At 45.7% G+C, this 14,225-nt stretch overlaps 1 protein-coding gene across 18 annotated transcripts in view; it reads left to right on the forward strand.

Annotated features, from left to right (window-relative positions):
• Positions 1-14,225, forward strand: part of HIVEP3 (HIVEP zinc finger 3) — a 302,477-nt gene that overhangs the window by 202,680 nt on the left and 85,572 nt on the right. For 11 of the 18 annotated variants that reach the window (XM_080566580.1, XM_080566588.1, XM_080566589.1 and 8 more), the window contains one exon: positions 3,134-3,228. The exons of the other annotated variants lie outside the window; for them this stretch is intronic. The gene's annotated coding sequence lies outside the window, so the exon portion shown is untranslated. The remainder of the gene's footprint in view (positions 1-3,133; positions 3,229-14,225) is intronic. 18 annotated transcript variants of the gene reach the window in all.

Consider the following 14,225-nt stretch of genomic DNA (forward strand, 5'->3'; position numbering starts at 1 on the left):
CCTGGTTTCTCCTGAGACGGGTGAAGGGTGTTAGCCCAAGCTGGCAGCGTGGTCAGCCCATCGTTACGTGGGGTTTAGTTTAATTCCCTACAGGATGACAAGAAAGTCCTTGTTAGACATGGTCTTAATCTTGATGCTGATGTTGATTAATCCTGATTCATTGTTATAAGAGTATGAAGTCAGGCAGGAAATGAGCAAAAAGCATTACTGGGGGGAAAAAATCTTTGATTTCACACTTCAGGGTGTGGGGAGGGAAAGCTTTGAAGTTGCTGTGTTCTTGCTGCAGTATACCATGTTAACGTTTTTTTGGGTTCGGCTCGTGAAGTACTCTCTTCCGTCACCCTTAGAAGCATCGGATGTAATTAAGCTCAGAAGCAATGGTCCTTTCCAGCTCCTTCCTGTCAGCAGGGTGAAATAGCACATAGGTGGTGGATTTTTTTTTATTTTTTTATTATTTTTTCTTCGTATTGGGGGAATAGTGGCTGCTGAAATCCAGTTACTCAGGGCTCTGTTACCCCCTGAGAACCACAGCTTTGCTAGCATCTGTTCTCTGCCGCTGCATCAAGACCCGAGATGCTTTCAGTTTCTCATTTAATGGGCTGCAGCTTGACCTGTGAGTCTGCTCGGGATGCAGCACTGGGGGCAGATGAGAAGAAGCCCTGCCAGCGGCACTGTGGAAACCCACTATTTTGTCAGAAAGCAGAGCTAAATGGTATGTAATCGCCCCGAGCCATTGCAAAGGGGACTTACAGACATCTCTTTGCTGGACCAATTGTGCGATTTACAAAGTTGTTTTCAACCCCAAATAGATATTTTTCTGCTAAACAGTTCTGCAAGCTTTTATTCAACATGAAACGGAAAGAAGCGAGGACTTTCCCTGTGTGAAGGCACCTGCCAAGGGGATGGCCGGCCCAGTGACCTACCCAGCATTAATGGCAGCGCCACCATCTTCTAGAAGCGTGCAGGGAAAGGTCACGAGAGCCCTGACCCTCCTCTGGCTTAGCAAGGGCAGTTTGGCTGGGATATGAATTTTTAATTTGTGTTCAAACCACTTTCACAGCATCATTGCCTGGAGATAGAAAGCATGCAGCCTTGTTAGAGAGGGTGATAACAGCTACTTTATCTCAAGTGTCTGGACTGCTGCTTTATTTTTTTTTTCCCTTTTCCTTTTAATCTGATATTCTTTGTTCACAACCCAGATGGGGCAGATGCCTTCCAGTTAAGATTGATGTAGCTTATCAGTAGAAGTCTGCCTGCCATTTCATAGGATGCACCCCAACTAAAGTGGGATAAAAGCTGGAGCTTCAGCTTGTCAAAGACAGTGTGAAAGGAAATCTGTTTAAATGTTTATGCATCAGCAAGGCAGCAAGGCCAGCTTTTATTCCCATGGCATTTCAGTGGCTCTTCGTGATTAGAGATGCCCTGGAGATGCCTCCGTGGTGGAGGAGTGACATGACAGCAATACTTAGCCAAAGCCAGGGCAGCTTTGCACTGGCCAGCATCAGTGTGTGCTTCTGAAATGCTCTCTTTATTTATTTGTTGTTTGACTTCTCTTTTAAGATGCATGTTCACCTTTGTTAAAAGCATCTGTAATGCCTGTTCTGGCACTGATTTTTCCTGGCTTATCTGCAGCCAGGTGGCAGCGAGGGCTTGATGCTGCTGGGGCACAAAGGGAATGCATCCAGGGGGCAGTGGTGGCTGTAACGAGCCCCTTTTGGTTTCTTGAAATCCTTGGCGAAGAACTCTGCAGAGAACAGAGACTGCCTCTTCAGCGGGTGTGCAGAGGGAAGAGTTTGTGGTTCGGTGGTGAGGCGGGACCAAGCTGTCCCCAGCCACTCGAAGGAAGATGCAGGACCCTTCACCAGACCAGGTCTGCCACCGTCAGCAACATGCCAGATTGCCGGTGACTTCTTCTAAATCTGTTTTAACACTTGATGAAAATTGCTAAAAATATTTTCTCTTGCTCGTCAGCCGTTGAACTCCTGCCCTCCAGCCCCGTCATTATTCTGTGCAGTTACATCTAATGCGAAATTAGTGCTCTGAGCATTCACGTTGCAGTCTTTCACCTGTGAACAAATATTTTGCATGCTGTGTGGGAAGGCAGATTTGTTCAAAAATATAAATAGTTTGATTTTGTATTATGCATAGACACAAACAGAACGTTTGAAAATATTCAAGCAAGGCCTCTGTTGAATGCGCTTTAATATTTCCCTAAGTAGAGGGTCCTTTTGAGATCATGATACTGGACCAGGCTCTTCTTTTAATGTGGCAGGTCTTCTGCACGACGTTGGCATGTGAGTTGGTTTCCCCAGGTCTCTGTTTCTCTCTGTAGGTTCAGTGGGGCAATAATTGGCACTGGGTTGGTTCCTAAGTGTTATTTTTAACCCCTGAAGCAAGGACAATCAAGACTTCAGGGCAGCCTCAGATGCTCCAAAGCCGTTCCTGATGGGCAGTGTGTTAACGCACCTGATCCAAGTGTGGGAGAGCCCACCACGGTCCTTGAATTGCTGTCTTGGTGCTTTTCTGTCCTTAGTCAGGAAGCTTTTCCTAGTGTGTAACCTGCTTCCCTTTGTGCTGTTTTAAGGTTCTGACATCTTGTGCGATTCTGGACAGGCCAAGAAGATAGTTGATGTCTTTCTCTTGTGGCCCTCTTTATATATTTGGAGACTGTTATGATGCCTCTTTCTAGTCTTTACTCTTTCATTAGATGAATGTGATTTATTTTTATTTTTTTGGTATTTTCTCAGTCTATGCTTTCTCGACCGCTCGTCATTCTTGCTGTCCATGTTGGGACTCTTTCTACAACTTTATTGAAATGCAGCGTCCCGTAGTGTCTTTAGTAGTGCTACATGAAGAAAAAGTTCCCTCTGTGTATCTGGTGAGCACTATGCCTCTCTGTGCATCTGAGTATGATGCTTGCTTTTATTGCAGTGATGTGATGGTGTCCAGTTCTTGTGCCATCCATGATCCTTTGTAATCCTGAGATCCTTTTCATAAAAAAAAAAAAAAAAATCTCTGCAAGCTGGTAGTTATTTCCCCTGTGACTGTCATTGATTGTTCCCGCCTTAGTACTGTTCACCCATCATTCCTGAATTGTCTTTTTCTTTTTCTCTCTCTTTTTTTTTTCTTCCAGACCATTTCTACTACTTACCAAGAACATTTTGAATCCTAATCCTGGCTTCCGAAGTACTTGCAGCCCATCCCAGCCCGGTATCAGCAGCAATTTTAGTAAGCATACTATGTTCCATCATTCCAGTCACTTTTGAAAATAGCGAATTTTGTTGGACCTCGGATGGTCCCTGGGACACCCACGTCCTTCCCTGTGACAGCACGCACTGTGGCAGCATCCCACAATGCTGTGTATGCCATGAAAGAGGTACAAAAAGAAATGAGACTCCCTGGGACGATGAAATTTGTGTCCCAAAGCAAGAGATTTTATCAGCCCCTTTGAAGTTTTGTAATGAGAAATATGTTTATTTACCATGCCGGTGCCTGAACAATGCGGGTTTTGTGCAGGGCCAGGTGTTTGAAAGAGCAGAAGCCCTGCATTGTTGCAAAATCAGCGAGTTGACTTTCTCCTGTGTATTTGTACATTTTTCTTTTTTTTCGTTTTCCTGCTTTCTCAATGGAAAACGCACCTTCTGTTCACACCCCATAGATGCCCTTTCGTTCAGCAGACACTTGTTAGTTAAAGAGCCTCAGTGTTTCGGGCTGAGGCCCGGGGGGAAGGAAAGCAAACACGATTTGTTTCATGACTTCACACCGAGGAGGAGGTTGTGAGTGATGGTGGGAGTGTGCTGGACCTGGGGGGCTGCAGCAGGTTTGTGCTGGAGTCAGTGCTCTACGTCCTCTGCTTGGATTTTTGCCCTCTGGCTCAGACGCTGCATTGATGTATCAGTGGACTATGACATAAGTTCATTTTGACGGTGGTGGCGAAGGGTGATATTCCAGGATTTATGAATTTCTATGGGGTCTGACAAATGAAGCTTTATAGACCAAATTTATATTTATAACACAAAGGGGCAGAGCCAGATACTGCCTGCGGAGCCCAAAAATATGGTGCACAGCCACTGTTTATGTCCCTGTAGCTGTCAGTGTTTCACAAATAAGAAATGGAAACAGAAACGTTGGAGGGAGCCCGAAGGTAATAGGTTGCAAATGAACTCAGACAAGAAGTAGCTTCTTGTTTCTCTGCAAGAGAGGTGCGTAAAGCTAGCTTTTGCTGTTAGCTGCACCTAAATGTGTGTGTTTGTCAGAATAGCCATCAGTTTCAAACTTCATCTCTTCTGTGACATCTGCTGTTTCTGGAAATTCAAGCTGAAACAGGAAAAATGATGTGTGCTTGCCTTTCATCTCTGACTGTGAATGTGGTGGTGAATTAGGATTTCCAGATCCTGTGTCATATGGTCAGAAATACTATTCTCATGCTGCAAAGAGGGAAACTGAGGCACAGAAGACAAGTACTTGCATTAGGCTCATGGAGTGGGCTTGGATGAGAAATGCTGATTTCTCGTCCGCTCTTCCATGATCTCAGTGTTTCTCAAAGTTACGAGAACTTGAGAAGAAATGAAGTTCTGTGAACACAGATTCGCAATTTGGTGCTTTCAAGGACTCTAACTACATAAAACTGATTTACTATGGGAGAAAAAGCCTTAAATATCCCTGTAGAGAGGACATAATGTGAATGATTTTGTATTTATTCATTGCATTTCACTGAGTGGATGAAATCTCTCCCGACCGTAATTGAATTATATTTGGATGTGCTATCTAGTACGGTGGTGTTAAAAGCAGGTGCAGAAAAGGGATTTTTTGGAGAGGGGAGAAAAAAGCTTACTGTAGCAGTAAATGATTCTTCCTGCTGTAACAATCCTAATCAGATTAATTATGATTAATTTATCTGTCTGGTTTTATTTATAAAAGCAACATTTCTAAAGAGTTTTGCTTAAAACCTTCGAGAGTTTTAGTAATATGTTTGACTTCTTTCACATGGTGCAGTGTATAAATCTGTGTCTGGTTGGGCTTTTAGGGAGAATTCTATTGCCTTGAGCATTTAGACCTAGCCATTATTTCTCCATCTCCTCTTACACCTTTTTTTTGTCAGTAAATCCATCTCCTGTCACCTTTCCTATGTTGCCCATCTGTAGGTGGCCCAGCCACCCTTGTGCTAATGTCTTCCAAGAGGTTTATTGTCTTCTTGCAGCTCCTTTTTTCTTTTTGTCTCTTTTTTTTTTTTTTTTGACAGTTGTACCATATCTTCCCTTTGGCAGCAGCCTAGTGCTGCTCCTGACCTTCTGGTAGGACCAAAACCGCCCGTCTTTGTAACATCCTTGCCCCATCTCACACATGGCTTTTTTTTTCCTCTGAAACAATCCTTCTGTAATTTTCCACTTGTGTGCCTCACCAAAACTCAGATCTTTTCTCACTTGCATATGCCACTTACTTTTCCTGTCTCTCTCTCTCTCTTTTTTTTTTTTTCTTAAATGCTTCTTTCTCTTACTGTTTTCCATTTCTGAAAAGCTGTTTGGATTTTCACAAAACCGAACTGTATGGCATTGCATATGTGCTTGCCCATATGTATCTGCTTATTGCAGAAGTGGCAGAACAGTATCGATCAAATGAGGTAATTTTCCATCAGATTCATCCCTCTGTTTTCTTTTCATATTTATTCACTGCTCAGAAGCGAACCTCCCTGGAAAGCCTCAATCAAAATATTAAGGTGGTTTTGAGTTTTTACAAGCCTGAAAAACCAGAAGGTTTCCTTGTGCTGCGTGGGTGCTCTGACCGTCGCTCTCCCCCTCCATCAGTTGAACCGGAAGGTTTGGTGTCGTGGAGCAGCAGCCGCATGTGCTGATAGAGGCTTCTGCAGAGCCTCTTCCTCATCACTTGCAAGTCTCATGCAACTCCTGTTTTCCCTTTCATTTTTATTCAGCTTTTCTTTTCGTGCTTGGCTCCACATTGCCGTGACCCTCTCTTGTTTCTGAGGTATATCCTCTGGGTTTGATCTAGCTGGGATTCAACAGCGTCTTCATTAATGAATTTTCCATCTTTCATGAAAGGGTAAAGAGCACAAGAAGGCACGGAGTGGACACAGCTCGGCCTGTGGGCAAGTATTTGCTTTTGAAAGAGATTTGATGATCCACGGTGTTTCTTGGTAGGCACCGAAGAAAAAGATGCCCCCATGGAGACAGTTCTGTGGGTGGACACGTGTAGGATTTCCCATTTTTTTCCTTTGTAGTATTTTCCATTTTTTCCTTTGCCATCACTTTGCTGGTGCAGCGGTGTTCCCAGCTCGGGATGCGTACTCAAGCTTTTGCATCGAGGCCGGGTTTCACGGCAGTGGTGTTTCAAGTCAAGAGGCCACATGGCATCAGAACACATCTGACTGGCTGTCGGAAACCAAGTCCCTTCCCTGAAGTTACGCATAACCTTTTTCTTTTCACTTTTTAGTGGGAAAAAGCAGGTTTATTTCCAAGATCATCTTTGTTTCGTTCCTATACGGTCCCCTCTTTAAGCCCTGGCAACTCGTTGTGTTGGCGGTGAGGTGTTAAGACCAAGCCTGGACTTCCTCCCCTCCTGCTTTCGGTGTCCTCTCAGCTTGGTGGCACGCAGAAGTCCTGGCGCACAGGGCAAAGTGTCCCTGCCCAGCAGCCTGTGTCACTGCTTTGGTGTCATCCTTTACCAAAACAGAGAGGTGATGTTTTTAACAAGGTAACAACACTCTATTTTAAGCCGCTTCTAAAAATAAATTCCCACACAAGCTGGCGTTGTGGCAGCAGTGTTTTACAGTTTAATTGAGGCTGTTTTCTTAGGATGATTCATAGAAAGAAGATGAGCTTTACTAGTTTTACCCCGGGGTGAGGCGACGTTGGCGAGTGGTACATGAAGAAGTCTGCACGGCTGCGAGGACTTTTCCGATTAGCTCTATAGTTGTTGGCTTTTCCCCTAGGGCCGAAGTGTCACGTCGAACATTGGACAAGCTCTGTTTGTTGTAGGTGTCTGGTAGCTGATATAACGCTTTCTGTGTGTGCAGAGCATCCTACAGTGCTTCGGAGGGCTGATGCCATTGTCACGCTGAATGACAAATAACGGCCACGGGAGGTAATAAGGAAAGAGATGGTTTCTCTGGGAAATAAGGTAGAGATTTAATATTTGTCCCGTGCTCAGAGCTGCAGGGAAGAAGTACAAGAGCCAGAGATATTGGGTGAGGTGGAGGAAAGCATTGCAGAAATATCTAGAGAGCAGATGACTCTGCCCTCCCACACTGTCATCAAATATCTCAACATCTTGGGTGGGAGCAGCTTCCTCGCTGTAGCTCCCAGCACGTGGGGCAGGGTCGTTCTCTTTGTAAAATTAAGAAGAATGACTCTTCTCTGTCGAGCTACGTCGTGGCTTCTCCTTGCCCAGCCAACCACGTGAACACCTCACAAAGAAAGCTTTTTGCCTCTTGCCCAAGGCAAAGACGTGTCATCTCCAGGGGTTAGTGCTCCCTTATGGATGATTTAGAGATGAGTGTGAGGCAAGGAGAAAGGGCCAAGAGAATCAAAGGAGCAGGAATGTCTCAAGTCCCCTCAGTAGGCTATTCAAGTGACTGTCAAAAACTGGTTCTCTTGTGTCTGTGAGAGTGGCAGGATCTCAAGTCTGTTGTGTTGAAGTCAACTGTCTCTGAAACCCCAAGTATCTTAAGTCCACGGTCTCCAATTTATCAGCTTTGGGAGAGCAATACAAATAATGCCTATGCTGAAGGCAGTGTCATGATCTGCTCTTCCTGTGGATTCGGAGGAGAGCAGCAGCAGGCTCGTCTGTGTCTGGTCCTGATCCTGTGTCAGCAGGTCTCGTGGGCAGTAGGTGACCCAATGGCCATGGGATTGGGACCATAGGTCTGGGGGGTCTGAGGATAAAAGGTAAAGTGCTGCTTCCTATAGGGAATTCCTGTACACATGTGCCGTGGTGATCTGGGATTATGGAAGGTGTAAGATTGCCATTACTCCACTCAAAAACTTGCTCTTGTGCTGCCAGCAATGCATCTGGCACGAACAAGGGATCTCTCTCTGGGCTCCCTGGCTGAAGCCAGGTTGTGCTCGTCTCCTTCCCCTCACAAGAACCAGCCAGTGTGTCCTGTGCTTGCTGGTGCACCTCAGCAAAGGGAAATGCAACTTGAAGGAGGCCTGTTTGTACCCGAGGACCCCAGTCATGGCTCACGGTCACATTGCACCAAACTTGTCCTGGTATCCCTGTGTGCCACGCATGGCCAAAAGGTCCTGGCTGCATGAGATGGGCTTGTCTCTCTGCTAAACAACAAAAAAGCAGGTCACAGAAATCCAAGATTGTGGCTCATGTAGGTAAACCCACAACCGAGCCAGCTCTCCGTGAGGTCAAAGCCCTCAGGGTGTCAGAGGAGTGGGTACTAGTGTGTGAACTTCCAGCTCCTCTCTTTCTCGTATGAACTCACCATTCAGAGCCTGACAGTACCTGCAGGCTTCTTGCCACCACACAAAGCTCTAGGAAGCGTTAATCTGCAGCACGTTGCACCAAAGTAGGTGGCGATCCTCTCGCCCTCCTGGAAGAAGTGATAAAGCTACGTCACATCATTCAAAGGAAAGATCGTCACATGGAAAGCGGTAGGAAAATACCATTGCTTGCATACAGCGTGGTTCTTTGGAATGGAAAGAGAAAAGCTTATCATGATAAAAGGAGGCAAAACAGGACGTCTGGGCTCAGCTCTGATATCTGCTGGTCATGCAACGCTTCTCCAGGATCCCGTGTTTTCAGTTGTAGTGCTGGAATGATAATTTCTATTTCTGCGAGGTTGTCCAGGATTCGCTGGTGTTGCCCTTGGGACCCTGGGACAGGAGAAGCTGCTCAACATGTCCATCAAGCTTTGAACAGGCAGTTGGGATAGGAACAGAGGGCTGAATTGGGCCTAATTCTGATCTTATTTACTGTGCATTTCAGGAATGGCTGCCTCAAAGGCAGCAGTCGCCCCAGTGCAAAAAAACCAGTTAAAGCAAATCAGAATTGTTATCAAGGCAAAAGCATGCAAAGTGGGACATCAGATGAGGCTGAGAAGAGGAACAGTGTTTTTATGTACAAGCATGAGGCTTTTTAAGCTGGTGTTTCCTTCATTTGTCGTCATTTAGAAAATGACAATGGGAGCAAAAATGGAATACCCAGGGAAAATAAAACAAACCGAAACAACTCCAGCCCTCCCCTCAAAACGGCAACCCTTCAGTTGTTGATTAGATCTGCCCAATGCTACAGTGCAGCCCTTTCAGGTCAGTTTGTCCCATGCCTTGCCAGGCAAGGAGATCATCTGCAGAGCACTAAAGCTGATGAGTAGGCAAGACGATAAAATCAGTGAAGAAGAGGAAGGAGCCTGATCTCACCTGCACGCGATGAAATTAGGGGTTTTGATTAGCTCCTTGGGATGTGGGGGATGTCAATGGCAAGGTTTGTCCTCTGGTGTTGCTTTGTTTGGGGGTTTAAGCAGCGCTGGGACCGGGGAAGTCCCACTGCTGCCGCCAAAGAGTTAATCACAACATAATCGTCTCATTCTCTTTCGGAGAGGAGTTCTCCGTGGCAGCCCGCAGGGCCGTTGGGTAAGACGCGTGATTGTGTGTTCTGGCAACCGCTTTGCAATGTGAAATAAACACCCTTCCGTATAATAGCCTTCATTGAGCATTGTGCCTGGGAACTCATCGTGACACACGGCAGCCCAGGGCCGGGGAAGCTTCCTCCTTTTGCAGCTCAGCAAAATATTTACACAGTGTCTTCTAGTAAACTGGTTCCTCCGTGCCGCGGGGCGAAGCGGCTCCGGAGCTGGTCTCAGAGCCTGACCCTGCTCCGGGTCCCTCCTAAACCAACGAGCGCAGCTCGGCTCTGCCCAATCTGTCAGCCAGGTGGAACAGCTACCGAACGTGCTTCCCTGTTAGGATTACTTTATGAATTGCTGTAATAGCCCTGCAGATTTATCGTTGCTGTAAGTAACTGGAACATTCAAAACAACAGCCCATGGACCCAGCCCTTGAGCCGTGCACTGGGGAGCTGGGAGGGAACTGCAGGGGCTGATGGCTGCGGCGTGTTCAATTTGGAGTCTCGGGCACTCTGCGCTCTGCAATTATTAAGCCCTGCAGTTGCTTGATTGCAGTATTTAAGAATAACATTTTTAAAACCTTGGTGCTAGAGAAAAAATAATGAGGATTTTGCTGCTGGCGGAGAGCAAGCTGTGGGTGCTGGAATGCCAGCTAGTTTGCAAAGAATAGAAATCTCTTTTTCCCTTTGACCTCCAATACCATAAGGTCTCAATGGCCAGAGAAAATTATTATGGTTTCTGGCTCCTGACCGTTGCTGCTCATCAAAAGCTGTTCCACAGTGTCACAGTCAGCCTCTGCAGACCACAAAACCAGTTACAGCTAGAAAGTTTGTGTTCGATGTATAGAAGGCTGATTGAAAAGAAGCATGTTTCCAAGAATTCTCTATGTTTTGGTTTGCGTAAGGTCTAAAATTTAAAATATGTTTCTCTTACCCCAAATAGATATCAAATAGTAATTGTAGGTGGGGAATTACAACATACACAGCTGGTTTTAGCTGGCCTGCAAAAATCTGTTCTTGGCCTTGTGATAGTCAGGGTATTTCTCACCGAAGAGCAAAACCAGCAGAAAAAAATCTATTTAATCGATGCGGTCTTCGGGCAATGAAGCTAGACAAAGTAAGACTAGAAAAAAGGAACAGAATCTTAGCAGAGAAGTAATCGGTCACTGGAACATCTTAACTGAGAACAGCTTCATCTACAATCATTGGTAGTCTTTAGACCAAGACTGTTTTTGCTTTTTTGTAAGAGACATTGAAGCTCAAAGAAAAATAATAAATTTGATGCAGAAATGTCAGAGAGATTCTCTGGCTTGTGTTAAGCAGGAGTTTAGACTTAATAATTTTTCTTGCTGTCTTCTGGTATTAATATTTGGGGATCTCTGAATACTATGCGAGATCACGGCATCACATTTTGAAAATCAACCTTTTTTTAATCTTTCTGGAAATGCTTGTTCCAAAAACATTAAGGGCCTTGACTGTGATACAATCATTTTCCTAAAATTCTGTGTTTTCTCTATCTAGTTACGAATGTCCCTCTTTCTTGGATGGCTTTTTAAAAAATATTTTTGTTTTTCTCCCCTGGAGTCCTCTTCTTAAACTTCAGGTTTGGTTGTAACAATAACTCTTTACTGCTCCTTCCTACAGCAAAAGTATCTTCCAAACTGACTTTCAAGAAGGAAAAAAAAAAAAAATGCTTCTCTCTTGTCAGCAGCGCAGTCAGATTGCTACTTGCCTGCCCAAGCATCCTCTCCCAGTAACGAAAGCAGGGCCATATTTATGGCTGTCCTCCCCCACGGTCTTGATGCTCATGAATGAACAACAGGAAAAAAAAAAAAAAAACTCAAAGGGGAAAATTTTGCAAGGCAGAGAACCAAGGTCGTAACTTCAGATTCTTCAGAAGAGGGCTCCTACCCAGACGGCAAATGAATTGCTTGGGCTCCTTCATCTTTGGACCCTGTTGGTTTCAGGTGAGCAGGTCTGGTGGGCGGCGGGGCTCCATCAAGCCCGACGGGTGATTCAGCACCTTCCACCCCAGCTTGGGGTAGGCCGTTGGGTTTACACCATTCTTGCAGCACCACCTTCTGGCCCACAGCCCTGCACGATGGACCGGCACCGTCTTGGGCGACGTGCGCATCGAGCTCCTCTTTGATAGCTGCCACCGGGAAGCAGAGGAGCAAACCCCCTGGGTGGCTTGTGGCCAACGAGGAGGTGCCGGGGGAAATCTAAGCAAGCCTTTCTGCAGGGTTTCCGAGCCCTTGGGGTGCTGGTACCACATCCTGCCGCGCGGCACGCCCCGCGGGCCCGGAGCTGCCGCTGCAGGCGAAAGGAAGCTCGCGGCGAGGAGGTCCCGTCTCACGCAGCGGTCTGCTGAGCACAGAAAGCAGCTGACGAGAGGAGAAGGTCTAGTAGCCACCTGCCTGCTTCTGTCATGCTGTGGGGGACATTTTTTTTTTTTTCCCCCCTGCTGCTTCTCATTTTCCCACCCCAGCGGCGCAAGAGCCGCTCGTTTCTTTCTACGAGTCGCTCTTGCAAAAGTTGTCGCGTTATCGACCTGCAGCGGGGCTGTTGTAGCTGCAGGCTCGGCTGGGTGTTTCCGACAGTGTCACTCCGTCTATTTAAAGATGTGAACTCTTCCTCCAGACCCGGCCTCGCTGTTCGTTACGTTAACAGGAGATCTCCTTAATGAGATGTGACTGCAGCCGTCTGTGCGGGGGCAAGCAGAAACCTCATCCAACACCTTCTTTTGAACCTGTCCCCCACTGCCTTATACTTGTACTGACATAACTGTCCTGTTCAGCTGCCGAGCAGACAAAAGACTCTGCTATCTGCTGCCTAAAGCCAGTTGCAGCGTCTGCAGAGACAGCAGCCATAAAACAGACCTACACCAGCAACCCAAGGTCTGCTTCGTTCCTGTCAAGGCCTGTAGCTATTCTTTGCTGCCTGCTAATGCTCAGGCATAAAGCAGGAATGCTGGCCTCTTAATAGTGTTGTGTTTTCTTTTTTTTTTTCCAAGAAAAAAAAAAAACAAAAAACCTTTCCTAAAGAGGCTGGAGGCAATTTCAGACTTGCCTGGTCTGTGTTGTTTGGCGCTTCGAGGGGAAGGCAGAGACAGAAGTCTCGTTGCAACGCTCGGTGCTTCTGTACGGGATAGTTTTAACTGGTGGTCGTCTGTCCATGGGCCCAGCAAAACCAACTTGCTGTGAATACTCGAAGCTGTCTTTATGGACAGGTGGAGCCAGCTGTGGCTAGCTTCCAGGGGCCCTTGAAACCCGGAGTCGCTGATCAGAGGTTTGGTGCTGGGCTTTGTAGGTGAAATTTTGCAAGATGCTGTTGCTGCTCTTGGCAATACCGGGAGAGCCCATCACAAGCCCAGGTGTGAGGAGTACAGCGTCTGGGGTGTTAGTCCCAGCACCAGCTCCTCTTGGTATTTCTCATGCGGACATGGCACAGCAGGGGGGACAGAGGAAAACCGCCTGAAGATCCATTTTCCAGCAGTCATGGCCTTTGCTTCTAAGCTTTTTTTTTTTTTTAAGCAGCAACTTGATCTAAAGTTTAGATGTGTAGCTCATCATGATCTTTGGCCAGAGAATTTCTTGCTTACTTTAAAATAATGAGGGCTTTTTATGATCTCTTAGCAGCTTAATTGGTAAGAGATTTCATCTTAGGTAAGTTTTTTTTTTTGAGGATTTCTTCCTCCTGAAGCTTGACATTGCGGAAGGCTTTTTGGATTAATAGCTGAGGCACTCTGGTAATTCCTGGATCTACAATCTCTGCAGGTTTAAGATCAGTTGTCTTAATTTCTTATAAAAAGGTAACCTGCTGGGAAAAAAAAAAAAAAAAAAAAAAAAAACAGGTTGGAATTGTTAATAAAATACCTTGCACATTTTTTGCTTGCCAAAGACATTTCAATTCCTTTAAAAGTATCATCAAATAAACATTTTGAGGCCTAAGTAGTTTCTGCTGAGCCCTGTGCTAAGCAGAAGGAATGTCATCTCAGATTTCCTGGATGACGGTGCACGTGGATGTAGCTACCTTCTTTGTTAGAGATGTTGGAGCAAGCTTCGAAAATATTTGTCTTGAAACCTGTAATATTTGACCTTTGTTTCATTTCCTTAATGCCATTCCAGCTCCAAGCCCTGATAAGCTCAGCTGAGAAGTGCTGAAAGATGTTTTAAAGGTGTCTGTGGCCACCAGTGTGAGCTCATTTCTAATTAAACAGAAGCCACGCTTTATTTCATTAGAAGCATAGTAATAAACGTACACCTTGATTCTTAATTCGTTAGCTATTGAAAGCAAATTCCGTAAAGTCTGTCAGGATTAGAAAGTGGGGCTTTGTGTCACTGAAGGGCTCTCATTCTCCTGGTCTGCATGAAGAAGTCATTTTGCTTACGGCTCTGGTGTGTTAGGATAGTTGATCTGGTGATGTAGCAGGATACGCAGGTTCTATAGAAATGGTGCTGGAAAACTAGACTGTGCAGAACATCCCTTTCCCTTTGATTTGGGGTAAGTTATGAAACTTTCCAGCTGCTTTCCACAAAAATGGTGACTCTCACTGTCACCTCTCAACCCGCCGCTTCCACCTGCAGCTGCCTTCATCAGACAGATTTCAGTGGCCAGTTAAATACTAATAAAATTCA

Source organism: Anser brachyrhynchus, assembly GCF_964034855.1.
Source record: "Anser brachyrhynchus genome assembly, chromosome: 24".
Classification (NCBI taxonomy): Eukaryota; Metazoa; Chordata; class Aves; order Anseriformes; family Anatidae; genus Anser; species Anser brachyrhynchus.